At 27.3% G+C, this 19,983-nt stretch overlaps 1 protein-coding gene across 12 annotated transcripts in view; it reads left to right on the top strand.

Annotated features, from left to right (window-relative positions):
* Positions 1-19,983, top strand: part of LOC111623180 (glutamate receptor-like) — a 51,096-nt gene that overhangs the window by 4,565 nt on the left and 26,548 nt on the right. For 5 of the 12 annotated variants that reach the window (XM_023365652.1, XM_023365658.1, XM_023365656.1 and 2 more), the window contains exons 3-8: positions 936-1,078; positions 2,636-2,766; positions 10,279-10,427; positions 10,685-10,843; positions 16,451-16,622; positions 18,839-19,068. The gene's annotated coding sequence lies outside the window, so the exon portion shown is untranslated. Of the gene's footprint in view, positions 1-935; positions 1,079-2,635; positions 2,767-8,727; positions 9,506-10,278; positions 10,466-10,684; positions 10,844-14,882; positions 15,012-16,450; positions 16,623-18,838; positions 19,069-19,983 lie in introns of those variants that run through there. The other 7 variants (XM_023365655.1, XM_023365660.1, XM_023365661.1 and 4 more) reach the window with 7 other exon arrangements.

Raw genomic sequence — 19,983 nt, 5'->3', positions numbered from 1 at the left:
TGAATTTTGAAATTTAATCTCATTTAAGAATTGTGGAGTGAATAAATATCAGTTTCTGCAAAAATAATGTAATGTAATCAGGGCTGACATTAAATCTTTCGTATTATTCGTGCTCGAATGGCTTTGGTAAAAAATTTACAGATGTTAGAAGTCAACCTTACAAGTAAATGAAATTACCGATCTTGCTATGAAATTCATTATCAAGTGTACTTATGGTATAAATACATTTATAGAAATATCTAGTGTCACGAACCTGCTTATAGATTAATATTCGGGTGTCAGTTGATAATTTGTTTGAATGTCACACCTGTCTAAATCACACTCGGTATTATTTAGCACAAAATCATATAATTAGTAAACACTTGTTCAAATTTACAAGTAAAGTATTATATCGGTTCATTAAACTGTGTAATTAAATTTTATTGTGGTTCATAAATTGTTTTTAGTTTCTTTGTTAAATGTGCTTAAATTCACAGATTTATTATTTTAAAATGATTCAAATGAAAATATTGCTTGTAACTAGACCTGTTAAGATTTGAAGTGTCCTGTTTCTAAATTGCTTCCATAATTACAAATCATTAAATGGCAAAGTTTAGATTTAATTATATACTCCTTTCTAGTTTATTTTCTACTTAACATGTTTAATTGTTTGTTTTTTTTATTTATTTGTTTAAATTATTATTATTATTATTATTACTTACCAAATTTAATTTAAAATGTTTCGTTTATAATATAATCAGCTAATTTTAAAGATGCACGTTTCATTTATTTTAACATATTTTAAAACGTGTATTAATTACTATTATATAATATTATGTTATTTGTTATCATACTTTGTATACAGTATATTTTAATTATTATTTTGAATACAGTATTTGCTTTTCTTACTGGTTTGTAAATTTACTTTAACAATTTTATTTATTAAATTATTTCAGTTTTGAACAAGGATATTTCATTACGATTAAATTTAATTGGCTATTTTCATGAACATCAACAGAGGTAATGCTGGAAACAAATAATACTCAATTTTTTGGGGTGATTTTTTTAAAGATAGACAAAGCATTTTATAGAAAAGGCTGTAAGTTTATATCTTACTTTTACGATTATAATTTATAGAGTATTTTAATCAATCCCCGTTTGTCTTCTCTGCGTGCGCAATGGCCATCTTTCTTTCCATATGTTTTTTCTTAAATTTGAAGTACAGGTGTTTGCCACGTATTAAAAAAACAAAATGATCCCTATTCTATTGTAATATTGGAATAGAAAACAATTTCTATTTGTATAATTAAAGCATTAATTTGATGTTTCGATTTATTGCATTATCGAATAATATTTCTAGAAAATTACAAAATATTCATAACCAGAAAATAAGTTATTTGTGGAATTTTAGAAATCGTACAGTAAAATTAATTGTTTATTTGAATTATTTCTTGTATTCTGTATAAGGTAGTTTATAATACACGTATATATAGGCCTACTTTTTCTATACAGGCCTACCTATATAAAGAAGAAGAGCAGTAGTGGAAGGATAAGAACTTTTTCCTAAGTTTATTACATATATTGAAGTATGGACTGATTAGAATTATTAATACAACTTCACATATGTTTTTAATACAATAGTTTCTCCTTTATAACATTGGAAGTATCAGTTTAAAATTGGTTTGGCGTGAATATACCGAATCGTTTTTCTTTCGGGCAAATTGAATTCTTTTTAAGGATCAGACAGTGGAAAGAAGATACCACCAAACTTCTTAACGAGATAGTCTCGAATAATATTAGTCAGTCAAAATTTAAGGGTTGAATATTCTTTGCTGTAATGTAGTGACTTACAATGTTAGAAGATGCCTTTGGTTGAAAGAATCTAATCAAATAAAACGATTTGACTAGTTGGTTCACTTCGTTGAAAAAGGAAAAAAAATTATAATGAAAGGATAATTTACTTTCAAGAAATTCTCTAAAAAAGAAATGTTGATATTTATGCCTTTTTAAACATCAGAATTATGTCGTATCTTTTTAAATTGATAAGGGTCACTTTCATAAAAGTAAAAATAGAATTACAAAAAAATAAAATTTGTTATGTTATATAATCATACAGGAATAGGAAGATTTATAATATATTTTTCTGTAATAATTACAAATATGCTTGAATTTATTAGATCACTTATGCAAGAGATATTATGTAAATTAAATGTAATGATGATTGAATGAAGTGGTCCACGAGAATGGATTAAATCCGAATAAATGTAATATTTTGTAACTTTCCTAATAACAAATGTAATAATTTACTAAGTAATTTTAATCATAATTTGAACTTGGTTTTCTTTAATAGTTTCATTCTGTTATATTTACTAATAGTTACTTAATAATCCTTACAAAACATTTTAATTATTTCTATCTTTTAAATATTATATGGTCCAGAATTTTAGCCAAATAAATATTTTAGGAATTCTGTTATTTTACTTACATTAAACTTTATAACGACTTTCATTTTTGAATTATAACAGAAAATACGAATTAATTGATTACGCTTGAAAACAAATCAATAATTCCGGTCATTAATAAAATGATATATTTTTTATTATTTTAGATTTTTTTTGTTTACATTAATTTCCAAGTATTGTGCTCCAATTTTCAGATTGCGGACCTCCAAATGTCTGTGCGTATGACCTTCGATTATTTCGAAAACGGAGTTACATAGATGATAATCGAGACCAGATATGGAAAGCCGAAGAAGGCGGATACCCGCTAAAGTCACGTGAACTTCCGGTATGAACAGGAATTCACGTGACTTAAAATTTCAGGCATTACGACGTCACAATAATAAACATTCTAGTTTATAAGATTTAATTTCAAAATAAAATACTTTAGAATAAGCAATTTTATGCAATAAATGGAAGTCATTTTCTAATCGATTTAGTTTTCACTTAATGAAAGAAATACTATCGGTATATATTATATATATATATATTATTTTTCCATTCAATTAATCTTTAATATATAAATATAAAGTGGAAATCGTTTTTGTCAATATCGTTTCCATTTTATAAAAATATTGGAAAATAATAATAATACAGTAACATGTAACTTAATAAAATTTACTTTCATAAAGAAGCATTATCTAAGGAGAATTATTTAATGTAGAAATTGCCTGTGGATATCAATGTTCTAAAAGTTATTTACATTTATTTCTATATTTTAAAATCTTAGAATAAAGCGAAAATGGACAAATATAACATTGGTAATTTGTTATTTTTCTGATAACTAATTCATTATTTGACAAAAAATATTTATTGTTTTTTAAGGCGTGAAAAGTATTGCGCCGTTATAACAGCGATCCACTTAAAACGATGAATTTAAGGAGCATAAATATACTCGAGTTTTATTAATTTACTAAAAAAAAAAGAAATTAGAATCGAGTTTAAAAGGGTGAAAGTGGGTAAACCGGATACTCATTAATTTTCAATTACAGGATAAAAAAATATATATATAGCGAATAGTGTAAGAGACAGAAATTGAATATATTGAAAACTATTTCGTACACTGTACATGACAGGTTTAGCTCTTATCAGAACACCTGCAAGATTGAAATTCTCTCTCCTTTCTCCTAGAAACACTTCATATTAAGTATTCGGTTGTAGACGTGAACCACAATTACATAAGCTATTAGCATCCTGCTGATAGGTCCTTTCTTTCTTCTATACTATTGTTATATACATTAGAAAGGAGATACACGCATGGTCACCTATAGAGACGTGTACAGTACGTGTTAATGTCTAATTCTTGTAAATCTTGTATCGAAGTTAATTTAAATAGATGAAATAATTTATGAGATAAATAGCTGGAGAGATGGAGTAGTGACTATGTCTAATTAATGTAATTAATATGAAAACTTTGATCTCTGCGAAACGTATAAAATCGATGCACTTTAGATAATGCAGTTATTTTATATTCTAATATATACTGTCATATTACAGTCAGTTATATATATATATATTAGAAATATGGGATTTTCTGGTAGAGTTCTGAAATAAACTTAATATTAAATATTCATAAACAGAATCCTGTGTTTAAAAGAATAACTTTTCTATTTTTTTTTTTTTAGTTTTTACTGAATATACTAAAAAAAAATTTTTACGCTTTTATTTTTTAATGGATTTCACAATGTATTATGTTTTCACTTAATAATACATTAACATCACTGCACAATAAATTCTTTATGAGCTATTTTACAGCTTTATTTTTTAATTGTATTTACTTTTAATATTAGTTTTTTTTTATTACTGTACTCAATTTTGATCGTTGTGGTATTTGAGTAGACTATAAAATTATTTAAATTGGTCTGTATTAAGTCTAGATTTTTTAAATTTTAAATGTTTTAATTGTTATTCAATTGTATTCTATAATACACTTGAGGGATTAGTGTATGTGCTAACTATCAAACACGAACAATCTATTAAATAATTTTTAAAATATTTATTAAATAGAATTGCATTGTGGCATAAAATCTCAAATTCTACGTAAACAACACAACACACCACACGTACATATTCCAGCAAAGTTTAATTGAAAAAAAAACAAAGGTATGAGATTCTTTGTATTCCGAAACAAAAGAACGTTTCGTTTTGGAATACAAAGAATCTCATACGAATTTCAAACGGCTTAATAACCTAAAGCGGGCTCCTAAAAGTAGCCATAAACATTTGTTTTTTCAATTAAAGTGTCCTGGAACACGTACGTACGGTGTGTTGTGTTGTTTACAATGAATAGTTCCAGCTTTTGGAGGACATAATCTCAAATTCTGTTGTAACATCACAACATATTTCACGTTAATAATAATAAAATTTAAATTTGTTTTTTTTTATCACTGTAAAATCAAATTATATTTATTTAATTGTGTTAAAATATTTGCTGAAATCAAGATAATTGAAAATGTCGCCTGCCATGTAAAACTAACAACGATGCTTAAATTCATTAGCGTTATAGGTTAATTTTACTATTTTAATTAAGTTATAGAAAATATTTGATGAAACTATTGTTTCTTCGAATAGTTTTGTTAAATGGAATTCGACTTTTTAATTTGTAAGTTATTTTACGTGCAAGATTTGAAAGTTACAAAAACACTAAACACATCATTTATTTAATAGTTACTTATCGCAAACACACTTCTATTTTAATATTTAATTTTCTTCTTTTATTTCGGTTTTCTTTTTATGGAAAATTAATAACAGTAGTGATACTTACTTTTTATATATTTTACATTACTTTTAAAGACATTTTTAAACATTTAAAGTGTAATTTTATAATGTGTTCCTTTAGTAAAAACATTTCAGGATTATATTAGAAATTTGTCAAATTTTAAGTTGGTATAGAACAATTTCTAACCATGTGATAGATAGGTGTTATAAGGCATTCTACAATAAGGCTAGGCTAAGGCTATATTATAGATAAAAAATTTTCCTGAAATTTCTAGTAGAGGATGTTCGAAATTATATTTAGAATATAATTTATCCTTCTCATATCTACAGTTTTGTAAATTAGAGAATCTTCAACATATTTTTTTAATTATTATTTTAGTAGATCTATCGATAAAGCATGATTTTCTAGGCACGTACTATAGAAGCAAATGGCGGTAATTTTTATATTCTGTATGCCTAATCCTTGAAAGTGTATTATAACAACGACTGATTGAGATGTAGTAAAAGTTTTTATGACGTAATAATATTTGAAACCTGACAATATGTTTTACGACGAAAGAATATCGATTGAAAAATGACGTAAAATTTTTACGACAATCGTTTTGTACTTGAAAGAGTGAAAAATATCTATCTTGACAAATTCCATACGACTTACCAAAACAAATATCTTTTCATCAAAAGTTCCGACCCATATTGTTTGATATAAAACTTAAAAATATCCAGTTTTTATTATAAATAATAAATTTTAATGTTACAGTAAATTATCAGAAATTACGTATATTTTCAACAAGTGAAATGTCTTTTATTTTGAGCATTAGAATATATTTTTTTCTTATAGAATAAAATCTTTATGTACTATATCTAGTTTTTTTCTACATTATAATATGAAAATTAAATTGTTCAATTTCTTTTCTAGCATAGATTTTATCTTATTTATTTTATGGTAAAGAGTTTTTTTTTATATAGATGGACTCTTGATCCCAACTGAAAAATAAATTTACAAACATTTTTTTGAAATATATTGAAACAGAATTTATGGACTATATTTTTTTTTAATAAAAGGAATATTATTTATTAAGATTAAACGTGATAAATAAAAATGCTGGTAAAAAATTTGTTTTCATCCATAATAATTACTACCATTACCTTTACAAGTCTTCAGATTGGTTCGGGAGATATTAAGGGATAGGGATATTTCTCCCGAACTAATAGTCCAAGTTTTCTGAAAATTTTAGAAGTCTTTCTCCCTAATACAGAAAGAAGCCTGCAAAATTTCAAAAATTTTTGACAACGGACACAGGAGTTATTAAGCTTTGAAGTTAGTGAAAAATCGTGCACCTTCCACACACAATAATGAGAAATTCGAAACGATTTGGGGTTTTTTCCCTGTATGTATATCCATACACACAGGTAAATTACCTCCAATCTGTGTAATTTCTGCAAATTTCGAATTCCTGAGTCCAAAAATGTAAAAATCTTGAAGGATCATTTCTTTACCAATATACATACTTTCCCTCTGTGATATATATGTTACAGTCAAAACCCGTTTTTAGTTAGAACGCGTTTTAACTAGTTGAAACTAGTTTATACTAAATGTCTTTGTTAAAACCTGTTTTGTCTAGTTAAAACTAGTTTTAACTCTGAAATTCATTTTTGACTAGCAGTAAATTCTAGTTTTAACTAGACAACAGGTTTTAACAAAGACATCCAGTATAAACTAGTTTTAACTAGTTAAAACGCATCCTAACTAAAAACTGGTTTGACTGTAACGCATAGAGTGATTCGNCTTTAGAAGTGAATTAATCTTAACTTCAACTGTCATCTGTGGCATCCCTCTGTGATATATATATATATATATAACATAACAAAGGGAAAATATGGATACTAAATATTATAAAGATATAACTAGTAAAACATTTATAATTTCTTACTAAAACTTTATTAAATAAGAAACTTACACTTATGAAATTTTTTAACATTACAAGAAATTTCTGCTGTCAGAAAATCTCATGAAATATATTTTAAAATAGCAGAAAATCTTACATTTAATATTTCTGAGATGTTAAATGTAACAAAAGACTATATGTTAGGTAAAAAATTTCGGATATCAAATTGATGATGCTACAATATTTATATTTTAAATTTCTCTCGATATGCTACATTACTGATACTTCAAAATTTAAATGTACATAGATTTGTTGATAAATGGATTAAGTCTTGATATCTTTAGAAAATTTTATCAATAGCTATTTTAAAAATATACGATTTTTTATGAGTAATGTTTTGTTGTAAAGAAAGAATAATAATGTGAATAATGATTGCTGCATATTTTTTTTACTTTTCAGGCTTATTTCCGGCTTTTACTTAAACAATGTATAACAGAGGGAAAGTATGGCGATCGGTCAAAAGATAACCCCCCCAAGATTTTTACATTTTTGGAATCAGGACACCTTGAAACGTCAGAAAATGCAAAAAAATCGGTTTTTATTTGTGTATGTGTTCGTGTGTGAGGGAACGATTTTTTTCACTCTTTTCAAGCTTAATAACTCCTGCACTTTTTGTCGAAAATTTTTGAAATTTTGCACAGCAGTTTGTTTATTAGGGGGATCGATTGTATTAAATTTTGGAGATTAAATGTCGAGGGGGGTGCGGAGATAAAGGGGGTCGTGTTTCATATCTTCAGTAGTGTCGGATTTAGTGACGATTTCACTCGTTTGTTATTATTTACAACTGTTTATAAAAATCCAACCCTACCCTGAAATTTAAAGTTTTTGCCACATTATAATAATTAAAAATATAACAGATAGCGCACACACATTTTTAAATGTTGCTGGGAAAGTTAAGTAACTCGTTGCTGAATTTTTATTATAGATTTGTACGGTCTAAGTGCTTCGATGCAATAAAATTGTATAGTTTTTCTCAACATTGCGATCGCTTAAAATTTTTTCCACGTCATTACAAGAAAGTGTCTTTTTCTATGGAATGAAAAAAACTCAATTTAATTTACTGTGTAAACTGTGAAACTCTTTTATTGTCAGGGTATAGATTTTTCACCTTCTCATATCTACAGTTTTGTAAATTAGAGAATCTTCAACATATTTTTTTAATTATTATTTTAGTAGATCTATCGATAAAGCATGATTTTCTAGGCACGTACTATAGAAGCAAATGGCGGTAATTTTTATATTCTGTATGCCTAATCCNATGCAAAAATTCGGTTTTTATTTGTGTATGTGTTCGTGTGTGAGGGAACGATTTTTTCACTCTTTTCAAGCTTAATAACTCCTGCACTTTTTGTCGAAAATTTTTGAAATTTTGCACAGCAGTTTGTTTATTAGGGGGATCGATTGTATTAAATTTTGGAGATTAAATGTCGAGGGGGGTGCGGAGATAAAGGGGGTCGTGTTTCATATCTTCAGTAGTGTCGGATTTAGTGACGATTTCACTCGTTTGTTATTATTTACAACTGTTTATAAAAATCCAACCCTACCCTGAAATTTAAAGTTTTTGCCACATTATAATAATTAAAAATATAACAGATAGCGCACACACATTTTTAAATGTTGCTGGGAAAGTTAAGTAACTCGTTGCTGAATTTTTATTATAGATTTGTACGGTCTAAGTGCTTCGATGCAATAAAATTGTATAGTTTTTCTCAACATTGCGATCGCTTAAAATTTTTTCCACGTCATTACAAGAAAGTGTCTTTTTCTATGGAATGAAAAAAACTCAATTTAATTTACTGTGTAAACTGTGAAACTCTTTTATTGTCAGGGTATAGATTTTTCAAAGAGGGCCATAATGTAATTGACAACACAGGCTCAGTTTCTAAAGCCCCTAGCAAAAAGAAAAAAAAAACATTTTTATAGTTTACTCGTTTCCGGATCGATCTGTAATCATCAACAAATTAAGTTTCTTTAGAAGTGAATTAATCTTAACTTCAACTGTCATCTGTGGCAGGACTTCAATCAAGTTTGCAACTGTTGCTTTTAATTAGCATTCCAGTTTTGTTGATTAAGGAATTAAGTTAAAAATTTTCATTCCCAAAGATATTGGGTGTATTAATCAACCCGTTCATATTTTAATTTATATATTAATTTTCAGCTTCTTTATTGTTTTTTTTTAAAATATAAACAAGCATTTGATATTGTCACCACAATCTCACAACAATAGATAAAGAGAAATTCATTGTAACCAGATAAAATAGTATCAAAGTTATCTCAACGCTAGATATTATATCCAGTCACGAATACGTTGTAATTCTACGGTATTCAGTACACGTTCCAGTAACGTAAGAAGATACGAAAAAAGTAAAAGGCTTTTAACTAAAATTATAGTGACCTGTTTGCGTGTTTTACCCATCTTAGTATTGAACTGAAAACGTGACCTAATTACATAAGTTATATAATAATATAGTTTCAAATATATTACAAATTTCAGTGAGATGAGTTTTATAAAGAGATTTTAAATCCTAATAATGATTAAAATCTTTATTAATTCCGACCCCATTGTAGATATCAATATGATACGTGATTTCCGTGTATATATATATATATATCCATCCCCTTGATCTTTAACCGCCAAAATTTAATAGCATTGAGCCCCCTAATACACAAATCCCCATGCAAAATTTCTGAAATTTTTGACAGAGGAGTTATTAAGCTTCAAATTGGATGAAGAGAATCGTGTCTTCACCCACAATACATCCGTACGTATAGAAAAATCACTCACTTTTTTGAATTTCTCTATGTTTCAAGGTCCACAAAATTTGAAAATTACTTTTCCTCTGTTATATTGTAACACAGGAAAAGTAATAATTATATAATTTCCTGTTTGTTATTAAAAATTTCGAATTTTAAAATCACGACTTTCTTGCCACTAAATTACGTTATAACATCAATAACAAATAAGGGAAAAAAATTAAGATGATTTAAAATTTATTCATAAAAATTGGTTTTTAAAAATATCATTATTTAATTTAACACGATCTGTCCTTAATTAAGACAAAGTATTTAATTATTTTACTTTAAAATAATCTGATTTCTTGTTATTTAACTTTTATAATTTTCTCTTATATAATCAGAAATCTGTACGAAATAAAGTTTCCTGCATGGAATGTGAAGGAAGTTTTAATGAAGTTACATTGTTTGATGTATGCTTGTTGTATTGAATCATTAAAAATTTACTGTATAACGTAGACAAAGAATGATTTGGACTCCCTTTTAAACAGAGGTACACATTTAAATTGATATTTTCTAAAGAATTTTCAAGTAAGTTTCCTCTGTTCTTATATATAATCTGGATCTTTTACAACTTTATCGTGTTAGTAATTCAATATAATTAAAGATTTGTTAATTTAAAACTTAAATTTCACATACGTTTACTCTTTATAAAATAAATATTAAAGTTGAGAAAAGAAACAATAATTAAATAATATTATTAAATACTGTATAAAACTCATAATGGATTACAATCATAATGTTAAATAGGTATTTTACAGATATTGTTGCATCAATATGGTGTCCACAGTGGCCGAGTGGATAAATCAACTGTACAGTATGGTAGTTACTCGCGGATTCGCACCTCATAAGGGATTGGCCGCGTGGAGTTTTCCAGGTTTTCTTCGTATATGTAACAGCTAAATAAAGGTCAGTTCCCATAAATATTTTTTCACGTGTGAAACACCTAAATAGGGAACCCGTTCCCATAAAATGTCCTCCTAAGAGGTATCCCCATGGCAAATCGCTCACTTGTTCCATCAAACTGACGACCAACATAAAAAATTTAAGTGGTATTTTAATAAAGCTTATTTATAATTTCATTACAGACAGATATATAAATGTGATGTATTCATTTATAAAAATGATTAATATAATAATAAGAGTTACGAAGTTTATCTTTATTTAAAGTTTCTATTAATTAAAATATAGTTAATGAGTATTATTTTAGTATATTTAAAATTATAATTTTTAATAAATTTTATAAACGTTAGTAATTTTAATTTTAATTTCAATTTTGTGTTATATGACATCATTAAATTATAGATCGAATATATATTGTTTTTTATTATATTACTAGCAGATGAGCCCGGCGTTGCTCGGGCAAAAAATAACGATAGCAAAAATTATTATTAGATTATAGCCAATTTTACTCGTTTTTACTGGGTGCAAGAATTAGGTTCACCCTCTTTCGAGACTAATTAGGGAATTTTTAGATGGGTCTAAAAACATGTTCGATTTTCCGTAAAAAAAAAAACCGCATTTAAAATAGTACAGTAAAATCCGAATTCAGGGTAATCCTTTATTCTCTCCCTCTCCTCCGAGGGAGAAATTTCGGAAAGTCCTGTAGTGTGCATTCTTTCCAATGGCGTACCCTAACTCTGTACCAAATTTCAACTTTCAACTCTTAACCGTTTGGGCTCTGCGCCTATTATTATTATGATCATCATCATTATCAGTCTATCTCGATTATATTATAAGATTCTAAATCCAAGTATAAGATAATATATTAAAATATACGTAAATGTACATTTTTGTAATAAATATATAGAATTTACACTAAAATGCTTCAGTGTGATTTCTATTTTTTATTGCTAAGCAAACGCATTATATAGTTATTTATATTTTTAAATCTAGCATTTTTATAGTCAAAGTTCTTGAAAAATATTATAACATATTGTATTGATTGGACCGCAATTTTCAGACTGTAGACCTTTAGATTCCTACTGTGGTCCTTCTGCTTGTCTGTCCGCTCGTCCTTTGTTAATCTCGAGAAGGAGATAGATACATGAAAATCGAGACCAGATATGGAACGCTTATTACTTTCCTGGAAAAGTATGGCAATTGGTCAAAAAGTGTCCTCCCTAAGATTTTTACATTTTTCAACTCGGGACCTTGAAACGTCGATAATTGCAGAAAATTCGGAGGTAATTTCTGTATGTATGGATGTGTGTGTGAGGGAAGAACTATTTTTTTTTTCATCCTGTTTGAAGCATAATAACTTCCGTGATTTTTGTCGAAAATTTCTGAAATTTTGCAGGGAGGGTTTGCTTGTTAAGGGGATTGATGCTGTTGAATTTTGGTAAATAAAAGTCGAAAGGTGGGGAAATAATGGGGGTCGTGTGTATCTTTAGTAGGGTTGGACTTAATGGCGATTTTACTCTTTATTAGCATTTACAAGTTTTTTTTAATATAAAACTCATCTCTACCCTTAAAATCAAGCTTTTTGCCATTTTATAATGATTAATAATGTAAAAATTTTAAAAATAAAATATCATAACAGATGGCGCCACAGGAAATTTTAAACGTTGCAGGGGAAAGTTAAGCAACTCGTTGCTGGAATTTAAAAAAAATTAAACTATGATTAATAATTGCAGCCTGGAAACTAAATTGCTCGCATATAATAGAAAATAACTAGTTTAATAATTTATATTACCTCATTCTTACCAAAAAAAACTAATATATTCAAAAGTTTTCTTATTGTTTTAACTTTATATTTTATAGAGAAAAGAATATAATGTTCATGTCATCATTTTTTGATATAAAGTTTTAAAAATCAGCTGCATTTATCAGGCATAGACACAGAAACATTTGAAAAGGGCAGCATAAATATATTCTGTATAAAACTAACAATTTACTACTTCCTGTCTAGTGTACTGATATAACAAGTCTTTACAATGAAATTGATACAGCATTTTATCACTGGACTTTTTTAGTACGTTGATATTCCGGTAGAAATTCAAATAAAATTTTGTTTGAATGTAAAACTATCTTTGTATCAAATTGTACAGTATAACGTTGTGTAGTCTTTAAAACACATGTTCATTAGTACACAATTTTCTTTGTAAAACAACTTTTTAAACTTAAATTTTCGCATCGAATACATTTATTTCGATGTAAATACGTAAATCATTTATTTATTTACAGAGTGTTTATATTTATCAGTAAATTATAAGTCTATATATTTACAATTAATTTGTTTAATTTACTTTCTACTGGTGTAATAAGAAAAAAATTTAATAATTTTATACATTTCCTATATTTCATATTATTCATCTGAATCATTCCTAAAGGTGTTCGTAAATAAACTTTTAATTAAATGAAACTTTAAGTATAATTAATCGAAAAAAATACAGAATATAAAATTAGAATATTATTAAATAATTTGAAGTTTTACACGCACAAAAAAATGATGTATATCAAGGTTGCTTTTATTAATAAACGTAGTCTTGGTCTTACATTGAGATATTACACATCAGGATCTCCAAAGAGGGAAAGTAAATTTAACAACTTCCTTTTGGATTCGATCCTTAACGCTTAAGGAAAAGAATTTTTCTCGTAAATACAAATAAACATGGTCCAAAAACATTATCTCTAAACAGTCTTGGCTGTGTTCTCGTGTTCTTGCTACGTACAATAGCTTAGAGCAATCGAATAAATATTAATATTATCACAGAATATCTCATATTACATTTCAAAATTTTTGTAATATTTTCTAGAATATATTTTCTTCTATTCTAAGTTAAAATATAAAATGAAAAGTTTACCATAACTTTTTATTATTTATTGTGATCTATGAAAGCCATAGAGACAACAAAGCTCCATTTCTATTTTCAAGTGATCCTTCTATATTCATATTACTTTCCCGTCTGTTATGTATAACAGAGGGAAAGTGTGGCGAGCGGTCAAAAAAATGACTCACCTCCCAAGATTTTCATATTTTTGTACTCGGGTTCCTTGAAACGTCAAGAAATTCAAAAACATCGAGGATTGTGTAATAAGTTTGGATGTTAGTGTCTGTGTATGGGTTTGTGTATTAGGTTTATCAAATTTGAAGCTTAATAATTTCTGTGCCTTTTGTCGAAAATTTCTGAAATTTGCAGGGAGGTTTGTGTATTACGGAGGTTGATGCTATTAAATATTGGCCGTTAAAGGTCGAGGATGTAAGGAGATAGAGGGGAGTCGTTGTCATATCTCGAGTTGGTCGGATTTAATGAAGATTTTACTCGTTATTAGCATTTAACATGCATAAAATTCGTCTCTACCCTCGAAATTTTATAATAATAAACAGTATAAAAAGATTTTAAAGTAAAATCTCATAACAGATGGCGCCATAAACAATTTTAACTTTTTTTTTTAGCCCAGATAGGTACGTAACTCGTTGCTGTATCGTATTAAACTTGTGCCAACTTAGTTTTTAATTTCTTATAGGGCCTATATATNTAAAATAAAATAAAAAATAGGGATATATTTCCCTCATCTAATTTACTGGCTTTATTTTTTACCATACACTTTAAAAATTAAAATAATTTAAACTTTAAATTTTACTCCTACATCAGGTATACCACATGGTTATGTCTTAAGTTCTATACTTTTCTCCTGTATATATATATATATATATATATATATATATATATATATTAATCTATTTATCAATAAGAACGCGTAAAAATCAAATATTGTAATTAATCACTTTACAAATGACGTGATTAATTAACGCTTATATCTTCTACTAATGACAAATTAAATTATTTTAATATAATACATTTAAGTAAATCTTCATCCAAATGTTCTACTCTAGCAGCCAAATTACTAAATTAATTCAATAATGTCGAAAGATAAACTGATTAATATAAAATTGAATAAAAGTTTTCTCTTTTTTTTTCGTTTTTTCCCCCTCTTTGATTCAGGATTTAAGAAAAATTTTTCTGTAAAACCGACCTTCTTGCTTGAAGAAGCAAATCGCTTTGGGAGTTTTACAGGATAGAAAACAACTGTAACCATGGCGACAGATAAAAGTAGTCCTATTGTCCAAAATGTAAGAACAAGTAGTTAAGACCAGAACATTTTTTTTCCCGTTTTAAAAAGCAGTTTTGTGATTTTTTTTCCTTCTTCCGCTTCCTTGTCATTTCTTTAATTTAACATTACAAAACAAAAACAGTTTTATTTCTTTCTTGAAAAAACCAAATTAAATATTTCAATTTTTTTTTATTTTTATACGGTAAAATGTCCATTTTTATACTTTTGGAGAGTACTCTAAAATTCATTCGCTTTTTGGGGGGGATTTTTTTTTCTTTCTTAAATTAATCTTTCGTAGAGAATGGCTCGATCAATACCGATAAAACACTATTAAATTGTTTATGTTACTATAGTTGCATGAGAAGAATTTTCGATAGAAAAAAAAAGGTTTCTATTACAGTTACGCTGTCAATCAAAGTTGCAAATATATAAGAGAAAAAAAAAATCGAATGTATATTACTGTGACGTCGTCACGATAACGTGTTGCAATTTTTAATCATATTTTAATTTAAAAAATTGCATTACTTAGTTGGTATTTAGTTAATTGTATTTCCTGGTCCCGAAAATCGAGTTAGATGGATGAGAAAAATCGAGACCAGATATAGAAATATCTGATCTCGATTTTTTTTCTAGATCTTCCAAATATGATCTTTAGAGTTTTTCCAGGTATTGTAGATTTTTGCAGATCTTTCAGATTTTTTCCGCTTATCGAGGTCAGGCCTCGATAAACGGAAAAATTCTAACTCCATACTCGAGATAAACAAAGAACAGACAGACGGCCGAACAGACGGACGTCAGTGGGAATTTATAGGTCTGTAATTCAGAAATTGCAACCCGATAACTTGTTTCTTTGCTTCTATAATTATACTTATTACATCGAAATCATTAATGTAATTAAAATTAAAGTATTTTCAATTATCTTATTTTAAATCTTAACTTTGTATCCCTTGTCTATTATTTATTTTAATGTTAGCCAGATTGATTTCGTATTCACGTGCCTCATTCTTTTACTATGTTAACAATATAAAACTACTTTAACTCCATTAGTACCTAAAATTGCGGTTTCCATTATGATTTCCATTAAAATATTTTTATTTATTCTTTCGTTTCATTAATTCCTAATGACAAACTCCATCATAAAATCAATTATAATGACAATAACAAGCTTATTTTCACCAATTTTATTGATTTTTCTCGCTCGTTTTGTTTTTGCGAATTTAATATCTACAGAATCTCTGACGTTTACAACTGTTAAATATTAAAATTTTTAATATAAATTTATAATAACAGGCGAAATTAAAATATTACAGGTAAATAAATAATTAATTTAATGAATGTCAAATTACGAGACATTTTAATTAACTGTTTATTTACTTTATCAATAATATACTTCGTGTTAAAATAATTGAAAATATTTAAAATATAAGCTACGAAAATATACAAAATATATATTTACAGGCATTTATTAATTAAAGTTAAAGAAGAGTAAATCACCTAGAATTTGGAATGATGCCGTGAAACAGCTTGAAACTTGAGATACCTGAAGTCTTTTTAAAGAAAATTCTACTATAAAAATGAAATGGAAGATATTTTAATGGATGAAGCTTGAGAAATTGTACTTATTTGCATGGTAATGATGATGATAGTATTTGTTGACATTGCCTACTAAATTAAATATAAATCTCGGTTTTACTATTTTATTTTCGGATACATTTCATATCTACAATAGTTAATAAAATTTATTCGTTCTTTTTATTAGAGTATATAAATTTTGGTGTAAACGAGTGAGACGTATCCCTGCTTTACACCAAAATTTTATTCTTCTTATTAGTATTATATACATTTTTTAACAAAGTATAATTAATAGCATAAATATAGAGCGGAACACAAGGTTTTAAGGGTTGTAAAGTAGTAAATGATACACAAATATGTTTGAAAATAAATAAGCTTATCTTTTAACTACTTGGAAACACAAAATTTATTTCAAAATTATCAAAAATTATGAACATTTATTATTATTTGTGACATAAAAATTGCACTTTTGTCCGTTCTGCTTACTGCTCTGGATCGAAAAAAACTGTTATTTTTATTACATAAAAATAACAGTTTTTTTCGATCCAGATCAGTAATTAATATAATTTTAAGCAGCATTAATTATAAGCAGCATTAATATAATTTTATCATTGGTTATTTTTATTACGACCCAGAACAGAAAGGAACACTATAATTTCTATTACATAAAAATAACCAATGATAAAATTATATTAATCTTTAGCTAATTTTGGTTTATGTAAATATTATTTGTCAAAATTGGGTTTATTGCACACTAAACACTTGCTTGAAACAGTCTGAAAGATTAAGTAAAAAGATGTTTTCAATTAATGGTAAAATTCACAAATAAGAATAGCATCTTCATTGTCACTGTTCACTTCAGCACAGGAATTATGGGCCAAATTGAAACATTTCTGGCAAATGGTCCATCCCCCAACAGATTCCGTCCCAGAAGCAGAGATTGTTTGAATATTATTACACAATGTCACAAACTGAACAATTACAATATACAGTAAGTCATACAATACAACATTAACTTGTATGACTTATCGTGAGAATAAGAATCAGTAAAATTACAAGAATGGAAGAAGGGATGAGCTCTGCTTCAGCATGTGGTTGCCAACTCACAACGACCTCGACGGTGTAGGCACGCTTTATTATGAAGTTCTTGAAATTCTTTCTAATTTATACTATCCGCTGATCATAATAAAAAATTCAACTACGAGTTGCTTAACTTTCCCCGGCAACATTTGGTAATACCATCTGTTACAATGTTTTATTAAGAAAACTTTTTATATTTTTAATTATTGTAAAATGGCCAAAAACTTAATTATGAGGGTAGGAATGGGCTTTATAAAAATTTATAAATGCTAATAACGAATAAAATCGTCATGAAGTCCAACCCTACTCGAGACATGACACACTATCCTTGTTTACCTCTCCACCCCGCGATCTTTAACCACCAAAACTTAATTGCATGATTCCCCTAATACACAAAATCTGAGAAATTTTCGATAAAAGGTAGACTTAAGCTTCGAAGTTGGTGAGCAAAATCTTGCTTATCACACACACGCACTAATATTCATACAAACGGAAAAAATCCCAACTTTTTATTTGTTTATCGACGTTGCAAGGATCCCTGAGTCCAAACATGTAAAAATCTTCGGGAGGGGGTCACTTTCTGACCGATATAACAGAGGGAAAGTATAGCAGTTAATTATTATAAAATGTCGACGGTAGAGACGAATTTTATAAAATATTTTAAATGCTAATAACGAGTAAAATCTTCATTAAATCTGACTCACTCGAGATATGACACACGACTCTCCTCTATCTCCTTAATTCCTCGACCTTTAACCGCCAAAATTTAACAGCATCAATCTCCATAATACACAAACCTCCGTGCAAACTTTTAGAAATTTTAAACGAAACGCACAAGGAATAGCTTCAAAGAGGGTCGTCCCCCCACATAGTATATCCATATATACAGAAAAAATCCCCGAATTTTTTTTGTATTTCTTGATGTTTCAAGGTCCTCCGAGTCCAAAAATGTAAAAATTTTGTGGTCATTTTTTGACCGATTGCCATACTTTCCCTCTGTTATACGAGGTATTTATAACAGAGCCGAGAAAGTAATATAGGTGGTTCCGTTCTGTTCTGTTTTCCTCTATTTATTTCTTTGATAAAACGTTTGTACAAGTAAATGTTTAATATAATAATAAAAATTTCATATTACTAAATAAAATCTGTAATAAATTCTTTAATATATTCTCTAGAAGTTTTCATTTTTTACAGAAATAACTGCAGAATTTAACAGGCCAATTATTCTTCTACATGTTTACTGGGAAATTTCGACATCTCTGAAATTAAATTTTATTTAAAACAGAATTTTCTTATTATAAAGTAAAAGTTATCCTGAAGTTAATTAGCAGCTAATGATACCAACAGCTGACGGGCGAAATTCTCCGTAAAAGAGAGGGATTTTTACATGCAAATGAATCATCCTTTTACCAATTTTAATTCAGGTATTTTCTTTTTATTATTCAAATTTAAATTAGACGAATAGAAAGCAAATGTATGTAATCTTAATGTGACCTTTACATACAACATAAAAATTGCACTGCATCATAATAGATCGATGAATTATTATTCTATTTATTAGTTTCCATCAAAATTACTTGTTATTAATTTTAAACTTCGAAAGATTTAAAAGTTGTACAGTGAATATAATTATAAAATATTAATATATATTTATATTATTTCGTTAATTGTGANCAGAATCTCTGACGTTTACAACTGTTAAATATTAAAATTTTTAATATAAATTTATAATAACAGGCGAAATTAAAATATTACAGGTAAATAAATAATTAATTTAATAGATGTTTTCGGAGTAACGCATATTTATGAATTAATTTTAAAACATTCTTACCTTTATGTATCATATTTATATCGTAAGATAAAGAGATTCTCTATTTGAAATGGTTAAAAATATGTTTGAATCTTTATTTGTTTATACTATGATACTGGTTTACTTTAAAAAATAAATTCCAGTTAAAATTTTTATATTTCTCTTCCTCTTTTCTTTTCTTATGATTCTAAGTGATGCTGAGATCTATTTATTATTATAAGGATGGATTTACATTCTTCTATTGACGACTAATAATGCTTTAAAATATAAATATTATACGAATAATTTTCAACATATCACCACGAATGGAATAGGTTATTAAATAAACCAGTAAATGACATTTCTGGATGAGATTTCGAATGTTTCTAAAATATTTTACTTATAACATAGGGAAAGTATGGCGATCGATCAAAAAGTTACCCTCCAAAGATCAAAAAGGGACCTTGATATGTCCTCCATTCGCTACACAAATCACCCTGCAAAATTTCAGAAATTTTCGACAAAAGGCATAAGAATTATTAAGCTTAAA

This window comes from Centruroides sculpturatus, unplaced genomic scaffold (genome assembly GCF_000671375.1).
Source record: "Centruroides sculpturatus isolate CEXI.00-Female unplaced genomic scaffold, Cexi_2.0 scaffold8, whole genome shotgun sequence".
NCBI classification, from domain to species: Eukaryota; Metazoa; Arthropoda; class Arachnida; order Scorpiones; family Buthidae; genus Centruroides; species Centruroides sculpturatus.
Note: the sequence above shows the minus strand (reverse complement) of the source record. Positions and strands in the feature narration are given on the sequence as shown.